The 19,232-nt window shown below is 40.9% G+C and overlaps 1 protein-coding gene across 10 annotated transcripts in view; it reads right to left on the bottom strand.

The window, feature by feature from the left end:
* Positions 1–19,232, bottom strand: part of NAV2 (neuron navigator 2) — a 525,889-nt gene that overhangs the window by 71,291 nt on the left and 435,366 nt on the right. The window lies entirely within an intron of this gene.

The following is a 19,232-nucleotide window of genomic DNA, read 5'->3' as shown; positions in this document are numbered from 1 at the left end:
CACACACACACACAGACACGTATATCCATAATGTTTGCAGTTCCCACCCTACCCTGAGGTGGTTGCTGAGAGGCAGTGCATACGGGCTGAAAGGGGACTTGGCAAAGATTGACTCCCGCTCCCTTTCTCAAATGTGCTTCCTCTCCTGGATCTCTGTGTAAATGGAAGAGGACTTTCCATCCATGGAACAGACCATTTCGAACCAGCCCTATGCTTCTAATGTGTCTTGAATGATGACTCCAACATTAAAATAAAAGAACTAAGTAAAAGAGCACACAAAACTTATTAATTTATACACTGGCCCACAGCCTCCTAGGAGACTAAGGATGACATCCTCAATTGTCTGCTTAAAATAAATGGCATAGTGAAGTGTTTTATCAGGCAATGCCCTATTTCCATTCCACCAAGCCTCCAATGACGCTTCTCCTCATAGCAGACCTTTAATATCTTATTTCCATAGTCAGTTTTCCACACACCCCCACATAGAGAAAGGGTACCAGATTTGCCTTAAGGCATCATTTATAACTCTGGGCTCAAGTGCACAATTACTTCTTAACAATAGTGGGGGAGGCAGCTGTAAGCTTCCAGCCTACCTATAACCTAAGCAACATCCCAGAGAGAAAATATTTCAGAGATAAAAACACAAGAGCCTGGTCTGTTGGGAGTTGTTAGGAATGGAAGAAATCACCAAAAAGAGCATTTTATGAAGAAAAGAGAAAGACTGCAGAACTATATCAGCACTTACGTTACAATGTGAAAAAATGCCAGAATACCTAAGAATTCCTGAGCTTCCCTCACTGTAATAAAGCCCTGCCAAGTTGTTTGCTAGGCTGGATTTCTGCTGGTTTAATATAAATCAAAAGAGAAGCCTATTAATTATTGAAGTCATTTCTGCACCATGCTGCAGTTCAAAAATTTCCAAAGTAGTTTGCAATAACTCATAAAACAAAGAATAGTAAAAGTTGGATCATACTCACACACACTCCACTCATGAACCGTATTGACTATATATATATATATATATATATATATATATATATATATATGTAGAAATGATGAGATGGAAGGTGCATGGACATAGCCAGCAGTGATTTCCATGATCACAACATGATCTAAAAGCAAATATTTGATGTATATATAGCGATTTTGCTTCATATACAGATCCGGGACATATGCAGCTACGTTTATCAGAGGCTTTCCTCAGATTATGTAAAATAGGCTACATCAGCCCAGGATAGGAAAAGAGGTAGTAAGGGAACACCTAGCTACTTTAAATGCATTCAAGTCTTCAGGGCCTCGTGAGCTGCATCCAAGGGTACTAAAGGAGCTTGTGCATGTTATTTCAGAGCCTTTGATAATTATCTTTGAGAATTCTTAGAGAACAGGTGAAGTCCCTACAGACTGGAGATGGGCAAATGCTGTCCCCATCTTCAAAGGGGGGGGGGGGGAGGAAGACCCAGGTGAGTTTGACATTGATACCAGGAAAGGTCCTAGAATAGATCATTCAACAGTCGGTCTGTGAGCATTTAGAAAAGGATGCTGTGATTACAAAGACCTAGCATGAGTTTTTCAAAAATAAGTCATGCCATACCAATCTCTTTTTTGATGAAATTACAAACTTGTCCGCCATGATATTCTGGCGAGGAAGCTGGCAAAATGTGGGTTGAACGAGGTAACTGTTAGGTGGATTTGTAGCTGGTTGACTGACCAAACCCCAAGAGTACTCATTAATGGTTCCTCGTCATCCTGGAAAAAGTGACAAGTGGGGTGCTGCAGGGTTCTGTCCTTGGTCCACTGTTGTTTAACATCTTTACAAATGACTTGGACAAAGGAATTGAGGGGATGCTCATCAAATTTGCAAGTGACATCAAACGGGGGGGGGGGGGGAGTAGCTAATGCTGCAGAAGACAAGCAGAATTCAAAATGACACGAACAGATTGGAGAACTGGGCAAAAGCTAACAAAATGAACTTCAATAGGGACAAATGTAAAGGTCTGCACTTAGTCAGGAAGAACCAGATGCACAAATATAAGATGGGAGACGCCTGGCTTACTAGCAGTACATGTGAAAAGAATCTAGGGGTCTTGGTGGACCACAAGCTGAACATGAGTAAAAAATGTGATGCAGCAGCCAAAAAAAAAAAAAAAAAAGCTTATGCTATTCTAGGCTGCATCAATAAAAGTATAGTGTCCAGATCAAGGGAAATAATAGTACCACTCTATTCTGCCTTAGACCACACTTGGAATACTGTGTCCAAATCTGGGCACCACAATTTCAGAAAGATGTTGACAAGCTGGAAAGTGTGCAGGAGGGCCACCAAGATGATCAAGGGTCTGGAAACTAAGCCTTATGAGGAGCGCTTGAAGGAGCTGGGTATGTTTAGCCTGGAAAAAGAGAGACTGAAAAAAGATATGATCGCTATCTTCAAAAATCTTAAGGACTTTTACATGGAGGAGGGAGCAAGCTTGTTTTCTCCTGCTCTTGAGGGTAGGACTCCAATGGCTTCAAGCTGCAAGAAAGGAGATTCTGACTAAACATTTGGAAAAACTTTATGACAGTTAGAGCTGTTCAGCAGTGGAACAGACTCCTGTGAGAGGCGGTGGACTCTCTTTCCTTGGAGGTTTTTAAGCAGAGGTTGGATCTGTCATGGATGCTTTAGCTGAGATTCCTCATTGCAGGGGGCTGGGCTAGATGGCCCTTGGGATCCCTTCCAACTCTATGATTCTAAATTCTATAAAACTGCAATATCATGATGAAGTATACAGAAAACTATCAAGTTGCCAATGGATCTTAAGTTTATGGCTACCTACTTTTGAAGAGGAAAAAATGTTAAACATAGCATCAGCATCATCTGTTAATAATTACTTTACATTACTTCTTATTTTGTCTTGATGTTGCTTGTTGTTCTTTAAAAAAAATCTCCAAACAAACAACTGTACAAGAACTAACAACTGCCACCTGATTTCAGAGCTTTTTGCTGGCTATATCAAAGTAGTGACTGTCTCACACATTTCTCTACATGATAACAAGCACACCCAAAGCAATGCAAACACACAGCTGAAATCATTCTCCTGGGGTTGCTTGGAAGCAAATGTTTGGTTTGGGAAAGGGACTGCTGCACAATTCCCCCACCCAGCTGTTCCTAGATGTGTAGCCAGTACACAGCAGATGCCTGCCACTGCCTCCTGCACTTATTGCAGAGTTTTCTTTTAAAATGCACTGAACCTGCATTATACAGTACCACCCAGTTTGTTAACAGCCACATAGAGACCAACACCAAATACACACATAATTTATATGGAAGACTGAAGTGTCGCAGCTGTGACAGAGTGAGAGCCAGGAGTCATTATGAAGCTGCTAGTGGGCAGCAGATGGATTCAAATCCCATACATATTTGCAGACAGTTTCTGGAATTGCAATCAAATTGGTCTTGGTCAGTCAGGCCTATCTGAGTATACCCTGAAGCAGTATGCAGAAACTCAGTGACTGTCCATCAAGCAAGTTAAGAGTTACATCAAGATAAGAGAGGGAACGAACAGGTAGGGGACACTGCTCCAGATTTTTGTAGCATGGCTGCTCACGTTGTCCACCACCGGCTGGGCCACACAGGTTATTTATTCATTTAATAACATTTCTATACCACTTGATTATAAAAAACCTCAAAGCGGCAAAAGAAGAAAATCAAGTGGGGTGGGGAAACCACAATAATACTTTAAGATGTACAAAAGTTTAAATACAAAAATGGATTAAAATTACCTCAACTTTCTAAACATCTGGGTAGGCTTGTCTAAACACAAATGATTTTAGCAAAAGTAGTACAGTGAAGATGCTTGCTTGATCTCAATAGGCAGGGAGTTCCAGTGTGCAGCTGCCGCCGCAGTAAACAATTGAGTTCTTACAAATGTGGAATGGGTATAATGTGGCACCTGTAGGTTGTTTTCTGACCACCTGAAAACTTATACTAGTTGATATATTCAACTGAGTCTGGTTTAGCACAAGTTTGCATATGTGGCCAAGAGTCTACTATGAATGAAACAATGCAGTTTAACTGGTCTATCATATGTTGGGATGGTGTCTTTCTTGCATCAAATTTACCAGACCTGCTCCCACTGAAAGGTAACTCGACTCTTGCACTCAAAACAGCAACAAGCAAAACAAAAGGCAATGTGCTTCACCTGTAGATTGGGTACAAGTCAGGCACAGAGTCCAGCAGAAAGCCGCCTAACAACAGGATACCCATTTTGTGAGGTGTCATCATCATTACCACCATTTTTAATAAAAGAATTTAGATACTGCCTTTTATTTTGAGAATGCCAAGGTGGTTCACAAGCAAATAAAAGCAAGCAACAATAAAACATACTTGGGGATTCCAAGTATACAACAATTTTAAAAGCTTTTCAGAATGTTTTGTGGTCTGTCTCCCTGGCTTCTTTGGGAGGAAAGGGAGAATAGAAATGTAACAAACAAACATGCCACAATAGCCAGTCTCCACTAGGGCACATTTCCATCTAGACTTACATACAGGAATAAGGTACATTGCTAATTTTACAATGTGAGGCTTTCCTGGTGGCCTGTCCTCATATAGAGGATACCAGTATGGATACAAGACTGATCTGCCTAGCTGTCTAAAACTATCACAAGTCCAGTTTCAAGCACCTGGACTGGAACACAATGTGATTGTATTTGCTATGGGAAACTGGAGAATCTGAGCAGATTTCAGCCAGGTAGACAAAGCAAACTGTAGAGGAGACCGCAGGTTTTTAACCCAGGGAACAGGAGCATGGGCAGAGAGACTTCAAATAAAGTCTCCACCTGCAGGATAGGGAAGGGAAAGCATTTGGAACATCAAGCAAAAGAAGTCTGGAATTGCTGGAACATTATTCTTTGACTTGCGAAGTCTTTGCTGTGTTTGCCATCACAACAATCCCTCTGAGATAGTTACTGCTCCCGTTTTTGTACGCAATACTTGCTGCAGACCACACAGCAATGTGGGTTTGAAACTAGTCCCAATTTACAGTCATTGAACAATAACTCTGTTGTTACACACACATACATATGGGGGGGAGGGAGAGAGATGTTTTAAAAACCTGACTACATTCAGAATATCCTTATTGTTAGATGTTTTGACTAATAAGTGAATATAAGTGTAGTAAGTTGCACAAGAAAAAGCATTTTTAAAAAAACATTATGACTCTCTACTTCCACAGCAGAGAGCAATTTTAATTGTGTATTTAGATTATTTTTTTCATTTATATACTGCCATTCTTCCTAAGGACCCCAAGGTTTCCATCTGTCAACTGCACACATCCACCTCCTAAAATGTGTTATTACATTGAAAATCAAAGTAATAAAAGTCAGATTTCATTCATTGTTCCAACTTCAATTCGGTGCCGTAGCTTATGGCATTTCAGCAAGGAGAATTCTTACGCCAGTGCTGCAAAGATTCAGTCACCTACTCAAATAAAAACCTCAAAATTCCTCCTTTGCTTTACCCACCACATGAAGACCATCCTTATTCGAAGTGCAAAAAAGAAGAAGAATATTCCTACCTTGCCAGGTCCCTAGGCCAAAGCATTTCTCCACTTTGCTGCCCATGAAGAACTCTAGAGAAAGGGGCCAGATTTATTTTACAGGTTGACACCTTCATTTGGCTGCCATCAAAACACTCCAGCAGGAAGGGGTAAAAAAAAAGAGTCTACGATCTTGGGATGCCCGGTGACACAGAGGAGAAAACAAGGCTGCTTCTCTCAACAGCACACACAGCGGCTCCGCACGAGGCTGGGAAAGAAGCAAGCTAGCTAGAAGGTGAATACTATAAACGGCCCTAGAAAGTAATCTGATCCCTCTGTGAAATTAACCTCTGAAATGCTGGGGGAGAATGAGACCGAGCCATTTCCCGGGACTAGGTCGGCTGCGGAAGAGTTTCGACACGCCTGGCTTTCAAGAAGCAGACAAGGTTGTGCAAAGCCTTCAGATCAGATACAGTAACTCCGTTACCCTCATGTGGGCAGCACAATCTGATCACAGCCAGCAGACCTCAGTCTGCAGAGAACAAACAAACCAGACCACATAATCCTAACCTAGTCTGATTTAAAACAGGTCTGATACACTTCTCAACATTTCCAGTGGATTTTATCAGGCTGCGCCCAATGTAACCTTTCTTTTTTTCTCCGTAGAGAAAAAGCTGTAGAGAAACATTATTTTGGATTTTGAAGAAAAGGTCTCAAAAGCAGAGATTCTTGCCTTCTTGGAACTTCTGTGAAGGGCAAACAATGCAATCAGAACTGGCCCTCTCAAACACTGAAATCACTGTACAAACACTTGCATTTGAATACACTAAATTCCTTTAATATTTTCGTTTGTTAGAACATAACTGATATGTTGCCCAGTTGCCTTGCACAATACCATACATCTGGCCTTTTATGGACACAACGCACACAGAATACATACTTGATTGCTATAATTTGAGTAAGCGATATAAACCGTACTGGAAAAACCACAAGGTAGTACAGCATCAGGCTGAAGTATTGGTTTGATCCGAGTCAGAATACGTATTATTATTGGCTCACGCAAGCGAGGTCCCTGGTTTAATTTGCTAGTTTGACATTCTGCTTGCCAGTTCTTTTGTGGGCCACAGACCCCGCTAGCCACAGGTATGGCCGCAATAAGAATGGGCCCTGTGTGTGTACATCTATTGAAGTTCCCTAGAATTGTCCTGACTGGTGTAGAGGATCCTTCCTTACATGAAGGAACTCAATACACATCTCTTTCATGGTCACCCAACAAGTGGAGGAAGTGTGACCATTGCATGAGAGGATTGATTTGAACTCTTCTGTTATTGACTGCAACACATTTAACAATTTTCCTTGAAAACTGAGACACTGGGATGCAAAAGTGAGCACATTCATGACAAAGTTCTTTATCATAATCATAATTAAGGCATTTGAAGTGTGGATTGTTGAACACTGTGCTGTTCATCAGAATTACCATTAATTCCTTTTTACACATAGCCCAAAGCAGGCCTGAATCACCTGTGACACAGCAGCCTGACGGCAGCCGACCAAACTTGTAATTATGGTGTTGAGGTGCTTGAAAACCTCACTGTGGCTGCTATATGCAATTGGTGAGTTTTGTTTGGCCTGTCAGGTTGCAAGGCCTGACTTAGCCAACACCTTGAATCTGAGATGAATACACCGGAGGTATGCCAAGCTTATTAATACACAGATTTTGGAGTGTTTTGCATCCTTTTTTTGTAACATTTGGTTTCCAAGTGAAAATTGGTGGAGAATAAATCAAAACCCGTAACCTTTAGGGGGAAAAAATAGAGAACCCAGGTCATGAAAAGTACTTCACAATTCTAATTTTTATTTCCATACTTAGGCAGTGATGGCTGGTTCTTTTCCTAGGTTTGCTTGGCTCAAAACTATTTCTCCGAAGACTGAGAAATAGCTTGGTTTATTCCCCAAGTGATCTGAATTGTGTTTTTGCCCACCCTCGCCACTTCTACCCCCTCCATCTACCAGTTCTCCAAACTTCTTCCACCTTTCCTCTGACTCCACTTACCGTACTTTGCAGTGGCAAGAAGCAACAAGCAGGAGGAAAAGAAGCCATCTTCCCCCTCTGGCATCTGTTATTTAATACCACAGGTGCAAACAGCCTCTGGAAAATGTAGTTTCCCCCAGGTACCTGTATTGTCTGGTGTGAAAGGGGGACAGATCTCCCTCCCTTTCCTTCTGCTGTCCGAAAATAAGTGGGGTAAGGAAGACAATAGGGCCTTGGGGGTGGGGTGGTTCAAGTTGAAAGGGGGAAATTTAGATTAAAATCAAATCTGTACAATAATGCAGAGGGTCGTAATGATTACCTCATATCTGAGGAATGCAGTACAAGCTTGCAAGCTTAATATTTCCGAGCCAAATACAAGTTTCGATAGTGTCATTAGCTTGCTTGCTAGCACAGGAGCAAGAATTCCCCATCCCCTGCAAAAAAGGATGAGGGGAATTTGGCAGCTTTGGGCAAATAATGGTGCATTCTAATAATTCAGGAGGAAGGTTGCATTTGAATTATTATAATTAGAGAGACACTGTGGATGAGGTGCCTGAGTTTTTTCTTTTGTTTTTTACACACACACACACACACACACACACACACTTAATTTGCTGCCACTGGCAATGCTGATAGTAGCCTTCCTAATTAAAAAAAAGATTGTGTCAATGGGAATGACACTGCATCATGATGTAAAGCAATTCCCAGGGGCACTGGCTGCTCCCATACACCCCCGCAATATAATAATAATAATAATAATAATAATAATAATAATAATAATAATAATATCACGGTGGCAGTTGTCGTTTCCAGTTGATTATACACTTATCAAGTTCACCTCTGTGTAATGTTTGCCATGCACTTAAATCACACCTAAAAGGTTAATTGTTTCCAGGCTACGTAGTTTGCCATGATGTAAAACATACAACCTAATGAATCCTAAAGACTTTCACTGTTTTAATGGGTTAAAACTGTATGCTCTCCAAAGAGTTATAAAAATACCGACTTCAGGAAACAAAGAACTGCAAAACTAATTCAATATATATGCCTGCACTTGCTTCTTCTTTCCTCAGTCTATGGTTTAGTGGCTATTGTGTCACTATGGCAACATGAAAGACTGCTTATTTAGAGGTTGCATGTGACAATTTGCTATTTTTAAATAAACAAAAAAAATCACAGCCGTTCAGAAAAGCCTAATTTAAAAAACCCAGATGATTGTGTTTTTAGGATGAAAAGAAAGAGTGTTAATGAAATTCCTTCCTGCAGCTGGACCATTATCGCATTAAACTAGATTAGCTATGAATATAAAAAGACAGGAGCGCTCTAGTCTCTCGCCACATATTTGTATAATGACAGAGCTAGAGACTGTCTTAGCTGGGTGGATGCTAGATGAGTAGATATCAAAGGCAGACTGTGAACTGAATGAAATAGCTGCTCCTTCATACAAGGGAGCTTCTACCACGGAGATTGATCTCTCTGTGCAAGAAAAATAATGTCTGGTGTAACCTCTGAAGTGTGACACTAGAATTTTTTTCTCCCTAGATTATACAAACTGGGCAGCCACTGCGTACGTTGGTTGCCTGATCAGTATACCTCCGGCAGCAAAGTAAAACAGAAAACAAAACAACAACAACCATGTTTTGGCAGTGACATGCTAGCAAATGAAGTCCAGGGCCAATTCCTGCTTGCTGAGGGGTGACATCTGCTCCCCTCTCTGTCCAGCTACCAAACTAGTTGCAAGAGAAATATGTGAAAGGAGGAGTGCTGGCTGGGGGTGGGGGAGCTTTGGTCCACCATTCTTCACTGCCTCTTCAAAGCTGACCCCACAGTCACTGAGGATGGACTTCATTAAGGAAATTCCAAAATATTAATCAGTTTATGTACAGAGGTACAGTCGAACCTTGGATCCCAAACGCCTTGGTACTTGGACATTTTGGCTCCCGAACGCCGTAAAACCAGAAGTGAGTGTTCCAGTTTGTGAACGTCCTTTGGAACCTGAACATCCGATGGGACTCCCACAGCTTCCAATGGGCTGCAGGAAGCTCCTGCAGCCAATCAGAAGCCATGTTTTGGTTTCCGAACATTTTGGAAGTCGAACGGACTTCCGGAACGGATTCTGTTCGACTTCCAAGGTACAAATGTACTTTGAAATCCTGGATTATAACACGCATGCTGCCTGAAAAGTCTCAAACCCCTGAGAGCTAGTTTTTTTTTATCTTGATTTTTTATTTTTATCATTCAAAAAAAAAAAAGTTGAGACTGGTCAAAACTGTCCACTCATATTCCATATACACTGAATCACAGTACCAACAATAGCAGGTTCTAAATGTAGTGCAGTCTGTACAACTGGAAACTCATTGGCTCCTTCCAGTGACAAGGCAAACGAAAAACCGCATCTTGCTTAATAAAAATAACTGCCCTGCCTGATTTGTCCCAGTCCATGAAGTCCCCAGACAAAAGTATAGCTTGTGAGCTTCAATGAATTTTAATTTTCTTGAGCTCCTCTGAAGTCAGATGAATTTGCTGCATTTATTCAGTGAATGGAGAATGAACATGTATTTATTTTACTTAATAACCTGTGTGAGATTAGTTGTGATTCAGTTTATAAGGATTTGGTTTATAACAAGTGTGTTTGAAAATTATAATTAAAAAAAAAAAATCCAAATAGCAATCCGGTGAGTAAGTTTTACATTAAAGGTCTGTTCCAGTAGTTAAAATTGTGGATAGAAGTAAAGAGGCCCCAGGTATTAATTTACCTAAAGAGCAGCTGTTAGAAAACACATTGCATTGTGTCATACATGCCTAGTGTAATGAAACCACAGACAAATAAGCCAAAGAATCACTGGTTTAGGGTTTAAGCCTCCTGCCTAAGCATGTGTTCAGCTCCTTTATAAATTAATGGGAACTGGATCCAGCCTGCACTGAAAGGGGATAGCGACACATTACCACAGTAATGTAAAAAGTCAACTTAATACTTTTATTTCCTGTCTTGAAGTGCAAAGTTTGGTGTCCATATTGAACCCACATGAAGTTGGAAATCGTTTCTCAGAGAGCAAGAGAGAGACTTAACACACATTTATTTTAAATTTCTTATATATACTTCCTGCCATAACTTGTTTCAAATTATCCAGCTTGACTTTATCATTCCTTTGGACTAATTCAGAACATGACCCTACTAAGTATCATTAAATTTATTTAAAAATGTATTTGTTGGGTTTTTTCCCTATAAAACACATAAAGAAAATTAAGAAAACAGTTAAAAGTATATGTGGTGTTTTTAGACATAGCACCATATATACAGCTTAATTCATCTTAAAATAGGTGATTGGCATGCCTTTTCCCAGCTCATTCTCATTTACCACTTGCTGGAAGGGGGTGCGGTGGGTGTGGACCACCCCGATGTCACCACTGAGGGGGTTGACAAAATGTTGGATGTCTCTCACCATGGGACCTGCAGCTCGCCTGAGCTACATGTCTCTCTTGGGAGAGACACTGTGGCTTGGGCGCGTGCAGGCTCCGCGCTGCCCAAATGGTCCGCCTGCTGCCTCCCCACCAGCTGTAGGGCAGCTGAGTGGAAGAGGCGGGCAGGCTCCAGAGGCCCTGCGGTGCACCCTACCCCTCTGGCAGGTGCCAGAGCGGCTTCCTCTGCTGCTGCCACTTGCAACCCTTTCTAGAAAAAGCAGGTTTTGCCTCCTATCGCACCCTGGCTACATCCAAAATAAACTACTGCAACAAGCTCCAAATGGGTCTGCCTTTAAATAGGGTTCAGAAACTTTGCATGGTAAAGAATACAGCTGTTAGGATGCTTGTGGGAATAAGTATCCAGTTCATGTAATATCAGTCAGTACCAGCTGCACATGACTAATTTAGGCCCATTTATTTCAATGGGTCTACTCTGAGTAAAACTTAGTTGAATATCATTCTTTGGAACCAGGTTATTTCAAGGACTCCCTGCACCCTCAAGTTCAAGTCTCTGCTCCCAGCCATACTTTCAAGATCCATCAGACAGATGGGCACGAAAGAAAAGCTTTTTAGTTGTGGCCCCATAATCCAAGCAATACGTATAACTTAATCTTTCTTAGTTTTTTGGGTGGACCTCAATAACTTACGGTATTTGCTTCGGCCTGGATTCTGTTAAAAGTGTAGTGAGTTTAGTTTTTAGCTTTTGTTACTGGATCACTTCATGTGTAGTTTACGGAACTCTCACTTTTTGAAAAAGTCTTTTGAAATCTTGTCCCTTCTCTAAAGCTTTTATTAATATGTAATAGGTGAAGGCTTCTTACTGGGACATGATTAAGTTGCTGCTGTTCTCAGGCTCGTTTTATTTTATTGTGGTTACTCGCATGTGGTTCCTTTACTTACATGTGGTCCGTTTGAAATATGCGGCTTTGTGAAGGAACACCTCAAAAAGCTGTGTATTTTTTTTAAAAAAATTATTTATTAAGCTTCTATACCACCCTTCATCCAAGGATCACAGGGAGGTTTAATGCAGTAACACAAAAATGCATAAAATAGTTATTAACAAAAACAATAACCCCACTCCCAGTTTAAAAGGCCATAGATTGTTTAATTAGCCAGAGGCTTGGGAGAAGGGGAACATTTGATGACTGAAGTTAGGCTATCCCTGTGCAAGCGTCAGCCAAGTTGATAGAAGACACTCTGCATGGCCACAGCCATTTGAGCCTCAAGTGACAGTAATGAAGCCAGAAGTCCCTGCAAGCTGCATACCCGCTACTTCAGAGAGAGTGTAACCCCATCAAGAGCAGGCCATTTCCCATCCATCCAGTCTAGAGAACCGCCCACTAACAGTGCCTCTGTCTTATCCGGATTGAGCCTCAGTTTATTGGCTCTCATCCAGTCCATTACCGAGACAAAACACTGGCCCAGCACATCCACTGCCTCACCTGCAGATGTAAAGGAGAAGTAGAGCTGTGTGTCAGCGTACTGCTGACGTTATACTCCAAAACTCCAGATGACCCCATCCAGCAGTTTCATGTAGATGTTAAACAGCATGTGGAATAAGACTGAACCCTGAAGAACCCCACACTGATAGCTCCACAAGGCTGAAGAGCATGCCACAAGCATCACTCCTATGGAAACGACATCCAAGTAGGTCTGAAACCACTGCAAAGCAGTGCTAGCAACCCTTAATTTGGACAGCTGCTTCAGAATGATACCAATGTTGATGGTATCAAACGCTGCTGAGGTTGAGGAGAATTAGCAAGGACACGTTCCCCCTGTCTCTCTCCTCACATAGGTAATCATACAGGGTGACCTTTTAAAATATGTTTATTTGGTTTTTAAAATAATTGTTTTAGTTACCATGTGTAAGCCACCTTGGGGAGGCTTTACACTGAAGGGAAGCATGCAAGTACTTTAAATAAATAAATATCATCCAAAAGATTGCACCCCTAATATTTATTTTCATTTATTACATTCATATCTCACCTTTTCTCCAAAGAACTCAAGGTTCTTCCCCTTCCACCATTTCATCCTCAGAACAACTACAAAAAGCTTAGGTTGAGAGAGAATTATGCCCTCTCTTTCCAAATTATGTCTTTTATTGTAATTTGTTCCACCTAAAATGGATTTTCCCATCTAACTTTGATTTTAACCTAAATTCGATTTCTATAGCATTACACAATGTAAACTGTGAAGGATAACCTTCCAGATTAATTTCCTTGGTTAAGGAAGAAAATTCCATTCTCTTAGGTTAATGCAACAGACCAGAATATTACTTTGCTTTCTTATCCTACAATACCCCCTTGTCTTTTGCAGCTGTTAATATTTGACTAGGTCCTCTGGACTACAAAAAGGGTTATCAAAACAACTGAATTCTCTCCCCCTCCCTACTGCCCTAGTTTCAATAGTAGAAAAGTATGAGGCACTATGATCAATATGGTAGATTATGTAGAATAGTATTTAAATAAACAATCCACCTGAATCTGAGTAAACAATTGTGATTGTTAGTGTTTGGGATTCAGTCTGGTTAATTAAAGCTCTGAATTACAAAAGAAATTGGCTAAAGTATTTCTGAGCCTAACACTATTCAACAAGACACCTTGGAGTCAATGGGTGCTTCTATCCAGGGCTTTCTTTTAGAATTGGACAGTCCTCTTTTTAAGAATTGGACAGTCCTCAGTGCATCCAATCACAACAGGAAAAGGCCTTGTGGCTACAGTTACAGGATCAATTCCTGATATCTCCAGATTAGGCTGAGACAGACTCTTATCTGAAACCCAGCTGTCAGTCAATGCAGACAGTACTGAGCTAGATGGACCAATGGTCTGATTCAGTATAAGGCAGCTTTCTATGTTCCTAAGTAGCAGCCAAGCCATGAACACTATCCACTGGCTTTTCTTATACATGTGCATGTGCATGACAGAAGGAAATAATGACAGATCTAACAGGGGTTCAAATATTCAAGCCATAATGCATGAAGTATCAGTGCACCATTTATTACTAAATCTGCCAAAGGTCCTACCTGGACATGACATGATTCCTGGTTTCTTTTCTGTCTCTCCAAGGTGTTTTTTATTGATTTATATCCCTTCATGGGCTCAAATAATAGATTATAAAACGGTAAAAATAAAGGACCCCTGGACGGTTAAGTCCAGTCAAAGGCGACTATGGGGTTACGGCACTCATCTCGCTTTCAAGCCGAGGGAGTCAGCGTTTGTCCACAGACAGCTTTCCGGGTCATGTGGTCAGCATGACTAAACCGCTTCTGGCTCAATGGAACACAGTGACAGAAACCAGAGTGCACGGAAACACCATTTACCTTCCCGCCGCAGTGGTACCTTCGAACTGCTATGTTGGCAGGAGCTGAGACAGAGCAACAGGAGCTCATCCTGTCGCAGGGATTCGAACCGCCAAACTTCTGATCTGCAAGCCCAAGAGACTCAGTGGTTTAGACCACAGCACCAAGGAGATTGTGGAGTTAGGCTGCATAATAGCCCTGCCCACCGCTGCCAATGTTTGTGCCGTCCATTGCCCGCACAGGTGACAAACGCAGACATTGGTATACATGCAGAGTTCATTCAAATGGCTGCCAAATGAACACCTGATGGGAGTTCTAGACAGTGCATATTGTTATGACATGAAATCATGTGAGCATGATCCTGCAACCCCCTCACACTTTCTTGTAACACATGATATTTAACAATGGAATCATTTTCTATTCACATATAAATCTCAGGCAGGAATTTTTGTTCACGCAAGGGGTGTGATTTCAAACTATCTTGGGAGTTTGTATATTCTTCCCCCTTTAAGTCTTTCCATGCAACAGGTTTCATACCTACAATAGACTAGTTGGCCCTCAGGGTCCCTTCCAACTCTACAATTCTATGATTCTATGCAGTGGAACTTCAATACATACGTTACTTAAGACTTCAGATAACTTCATTTCCTCTGTCTTGCAAAATTCCATCACGCCCGTACACGAGCTTGATGTTTTCCTCTCATTCTCAGTGAAAGAATAGCTTATCAGAAATCTGACAAGCATTATTTCTTCCCAACGGTAGTTGTCTCACAAGTGAACACACTTGAAAAGGAAACCCCTTTTCAGACTGTCATTGTTGGAGCTTTAGCTAAAAAAAAGAAGAACTCTGGGACATCCAATGAATCTGAACATTAGCAGATTCAGGAGAGACAAAAGAAAGTACGTACTTCTTCAAACAGAGCATAGTTAAAACTATGGAATTCACTTCCACAAGAGGTGGTGATGCTCACCAACTTGGATGGCTTTAAGAGGATTAAACAAATTCATGAAGGATAAGCTTATCAGTGGCTACTAGGTGCAAAGGCTTTCTTCTTCCTCCATGCCCCTGGATGCCAGCTACTAAGAACCACTAGTGGGGAGAGTGCTGTTGCATTCAGGTCCTGCTTACGGGCTTCCCATAGGTTGTCCACTGTGAGAACATGAAACAGGACTAGACAGGCCATTGCTCTGATCCAGTACGTTATTTGTATGTTTTTATTAACGAATATAACAATTCCATGCCTGTCCCCATCTAGATGACATACATCCTTATAATGAAGCAGGAAGAGATTCCTAAGCTTCCTAAACTAAGTAGAGCTTTGAAAATTCCGCAAGAATTCAAGCCGCTGAATTGAAATATGCCCTAAATGAAATCCATTCAGCCTTACACGACCACTTACACATTAACGAACTGTTACAGAGAACTATTGTGTAATAAAATATCTGGTCGAGCCCTTTCTGTTATTTGAGAATATTAACAGTCTTACAAGGCAAGGTATGACTAAGCGTATCAGCTTCAATGAGTTTTATTGGAAAGAAACCACAGCCCACAAAAAATGCAAGGATCAAATGGCTCAAATTTTCACTTCACGGTCAGTAAGCTCTTTATTGATAGCTTTACACCAAGAATTAATGCCTCCTCTCAATTCTTGACAAGCCCTCTTTTGGCGCCCAAACTGGTATGGTTGCTGTGCATATAACTGGGGGAATGCTACCTAATGGTAAATTATGCAAAAGCTACCCTTAAGGCTTTCATTTTTCCAAATTATCCCATTTTCCATATAACACATAAACATTTTCTGAGATTGTCAGCCTTCTAGAACTTTTAAATACAGTATCACTCAATACCATCAAATTCCTACTGGTTCTATTTTTCAATTCCTATTTTTTGTGCTATTTGCCTTTCCGCAAGTGACTTCAGTACTCTTCAGGTATTATGTTAAGGTGTTTAGTAAATATGTGAGGGGGGGGGGAGCAGGGACAAGTGTACTAACTCTACCTTTCAGAGTAATAGGCTCACTGAAGTAGAGAGCCTCTTGAACTTCTAGAGGCTCCCTGTACATTTTAGAACTCTGTTTATAAAACATACATGTAATCTCCAGGAGTATAGGAAGCCCTCCACCTCAGATGGCTGCCCTCTTACAAATATGGCAAGCAGAGCTAGAGAGCTCATCCCTGGTGCCTCCTTGTGTGTTTACTGAACTGAAGAGGGCTTATCGCTAAGTAAGATTTCAGCTGGTACACTGGTACTAGAAAATTCATACAATGGATTCAGAAGCTTGTCAGGGAGCTTCCAGTGTATTCTGGATGTGCAGTGACAGTTGCCTTCCAGTCTCAATGCAATACACTATCTGTGTAACAAAGCTCAGTACTGTATGTAAAATTTCTTGCACTCAAGCACATCGATGACTTCTGTGGTGCAAAGTAACTTAATCATGGTCGATTTACCTGCCAATCTCACTGAGTGGTAATGCAGATATAGAGTTGCTTCAGGAAATGAAAAACTTTACCATGAGTGCTCCCTGGCAAAAGAAAGAGTGCATCTCATGTCATTATTATCAGACTGACAGCTCTGGCTCGATATGGAGAAAAGGGTTCAACAAATACAGTTACAGTGGTACCTCTGGATGCGAACGGGATCCTGAGTAGAACGTAACACGCAACTGCGTTTCGCCGCTTCAGCACGTGACGTCATTTTGAGCGTCTGCACATGCGGCGAAACCCGGAAGTAACGTGTTCCATTACTTCTGGGTCGCCACGGAGCGTAACCTGAAAACGCTGAACCCGAAGCTACTTTAACCCAAGGCATGACTGTATTAAGGTGGTGATATTTTCTTTACTGAAGAGTGCATGGTTATAGGCAGAAACACTGTTAGAAGAAAAGCTACTAGTTTGTTGGTAAAATGAACTATAACTGTTTTGGCCCCACTAATACTTTTGGCTTTGTGTATTTAACAGTTCTGCTTATTCACATTTTTTATTTTTTTATTTACAAGATCACTTCACCAGCATCTCATCAGAGATCTAGATTTGTTAACGTGATTCATGTAATGTCATCTGACAATGATCTGCAAAACTATTTTCTTTTAGCTGCCTATAAAGTAAATGTCTCCATTATGTACCTTATAAACGGAGTTAAATATTTACTTTGGATCGCCATAAGACAAATGTCCGTCTGTAAGAAACTCTTCCTCTTACCCCTCATTAAAATTGTTCACTCAAGCTTTTAATGAGTGTCACCAACTTAGTCATTGGAAGCAAGATACTATCTGGGAATGAAAACTCCAGTAAATATTTAAGCAGACAAGGTAACATAGAACTAAATCAAGACCTAAAAATGACTATTAACTCCATCTTCTAAGGTAGTATACCTTGGAATACCAGATACTGTAGAAGAACAACCATGAACATAACTCTGTGTGTTATATTCTAGAGACATCTCAAACGCTAGATAGCTATTTGATATACAGTAATGATTCAGTAAGGCAACTCTGAGGTTCAGTGGGAGATTACATGTTTTTAGTGTGAAAGGGGCAGTTTTGACTGCACCTTCCTTTGTACTGAATAAAGTAGTAATAAGGCCTCTACAACAGGAATTCCAGCTATGCCAACTCTTTTACTTGTCTGCTATGAGCAGGCCATGATTCTTCACACAAGTGAGGAAGTTGCAGTGCTTCTACAAAAGCCTAATAACCCTGCTATTGGCAGCATTATGGTAAATAACCATAGAGTCAAAGAGGAGAGATTATTGCAGCTCCCTATTAGCAGCTATCTGCTTAAGTGGAAATCATAGGCAGGCCAGTCTTGTGTATCTGATGGATGGTATTCTTGCAAAATTGGAATCTTTAGAAATATCACATTATACATGACACTGTACCTATGTTAGAGGAATTCTGGTATCATTCAAATTTGTGGTTCTGCTCTGTAATAGATCCAGGATTATTCCAATAAGGTTCCTACCTTTCCTGTGCTCCTGGGCCTGCCATTTCCTGTAACGAACTGTGTTTCCAACACTGCTCCCTCTATGGGATTAAGGGGAGGCCTTTCCCCACCTGGCCTGGGGAGTCAAGGCCCTGACTGATGACTGGCTAGCTACAAAAGCTGAGGCTGCCGAACAGACTCTTGGGCTGGAGTATTGTTTAGGACTTTTTGTTTGGGGTTGTTGCTGTTGGTATTGATACTAATCTTTATTTTAGATCTTACTATGATTTATGTGGAAATTGTTACATTTGGTTGTGCATTTTTTAAAGTTTTATTTATTGTTTATGACTACTTTTGTTGTATTTTTTTCATGTTGCAAGTGGGCTTGAGCATTGGTGAACTATGGAAATAAAATGATGTATGCTTGAATAGTTAGACTAAGAAAACAAAAGGTAGACAACAGTGTGAGGTGACAACACATTGAGCTGAATGCCCCACCTGATCCATTAGAGATTTTTAAAGTGTTGACCAAAATAATTTAAAGCTTAAATCTTTACTCAGATAGACTCAAGTGCTCACTTGTCACCATTTCAAGCTATTCATTGACTGTTCAAATCCTGATATACATCAGTGCAGCCTTCAGCAATGTGATAATTTCCAGAAGGTCAGTAGGTCTTAGTTCCCAAAGCACGTACATCAGTCACATGAGAAGTGATATTCCTTTCAAAAACATCACCATACTTGCTTTTCTTGCAGTTTCTATCAGTGGATCCAAGAACTCAGCACATCACCCGCCGAGGTCAACAATGATGCATATTGTCAAAACAACATGAAAAACTGACGTAAGGACAGTCCTTGGGGTGAGACTGTACAGATTAGTCCGATACATGTTTATTTGGAAGTCCCACTGGTGCTACATAATAATTCTCACTAAATCTACTGCACCTTAACTTCCAGCCAAGTGTAGTTATGCAGCCTTAGCTTATCACTGTTACTTGAGAGCGCACAA

Source organism: Podarcis muralis, chromosome 1 (assembly GCF_964188315.1).
Source record: "Podarcis muralis chromosome 1, rPodMur119.hap1.1, whole genome shotgun sequence".
Classification (NCBI taxonomy): Eukaryota; Metazoa; Chordata; class Lepidosauria; order Squamata; family Lacertidae; genus Podarcis; species Podarcis muralis.
This window is presented reverse-complemented; position numbering and strand designations above follow the sequence as displayed.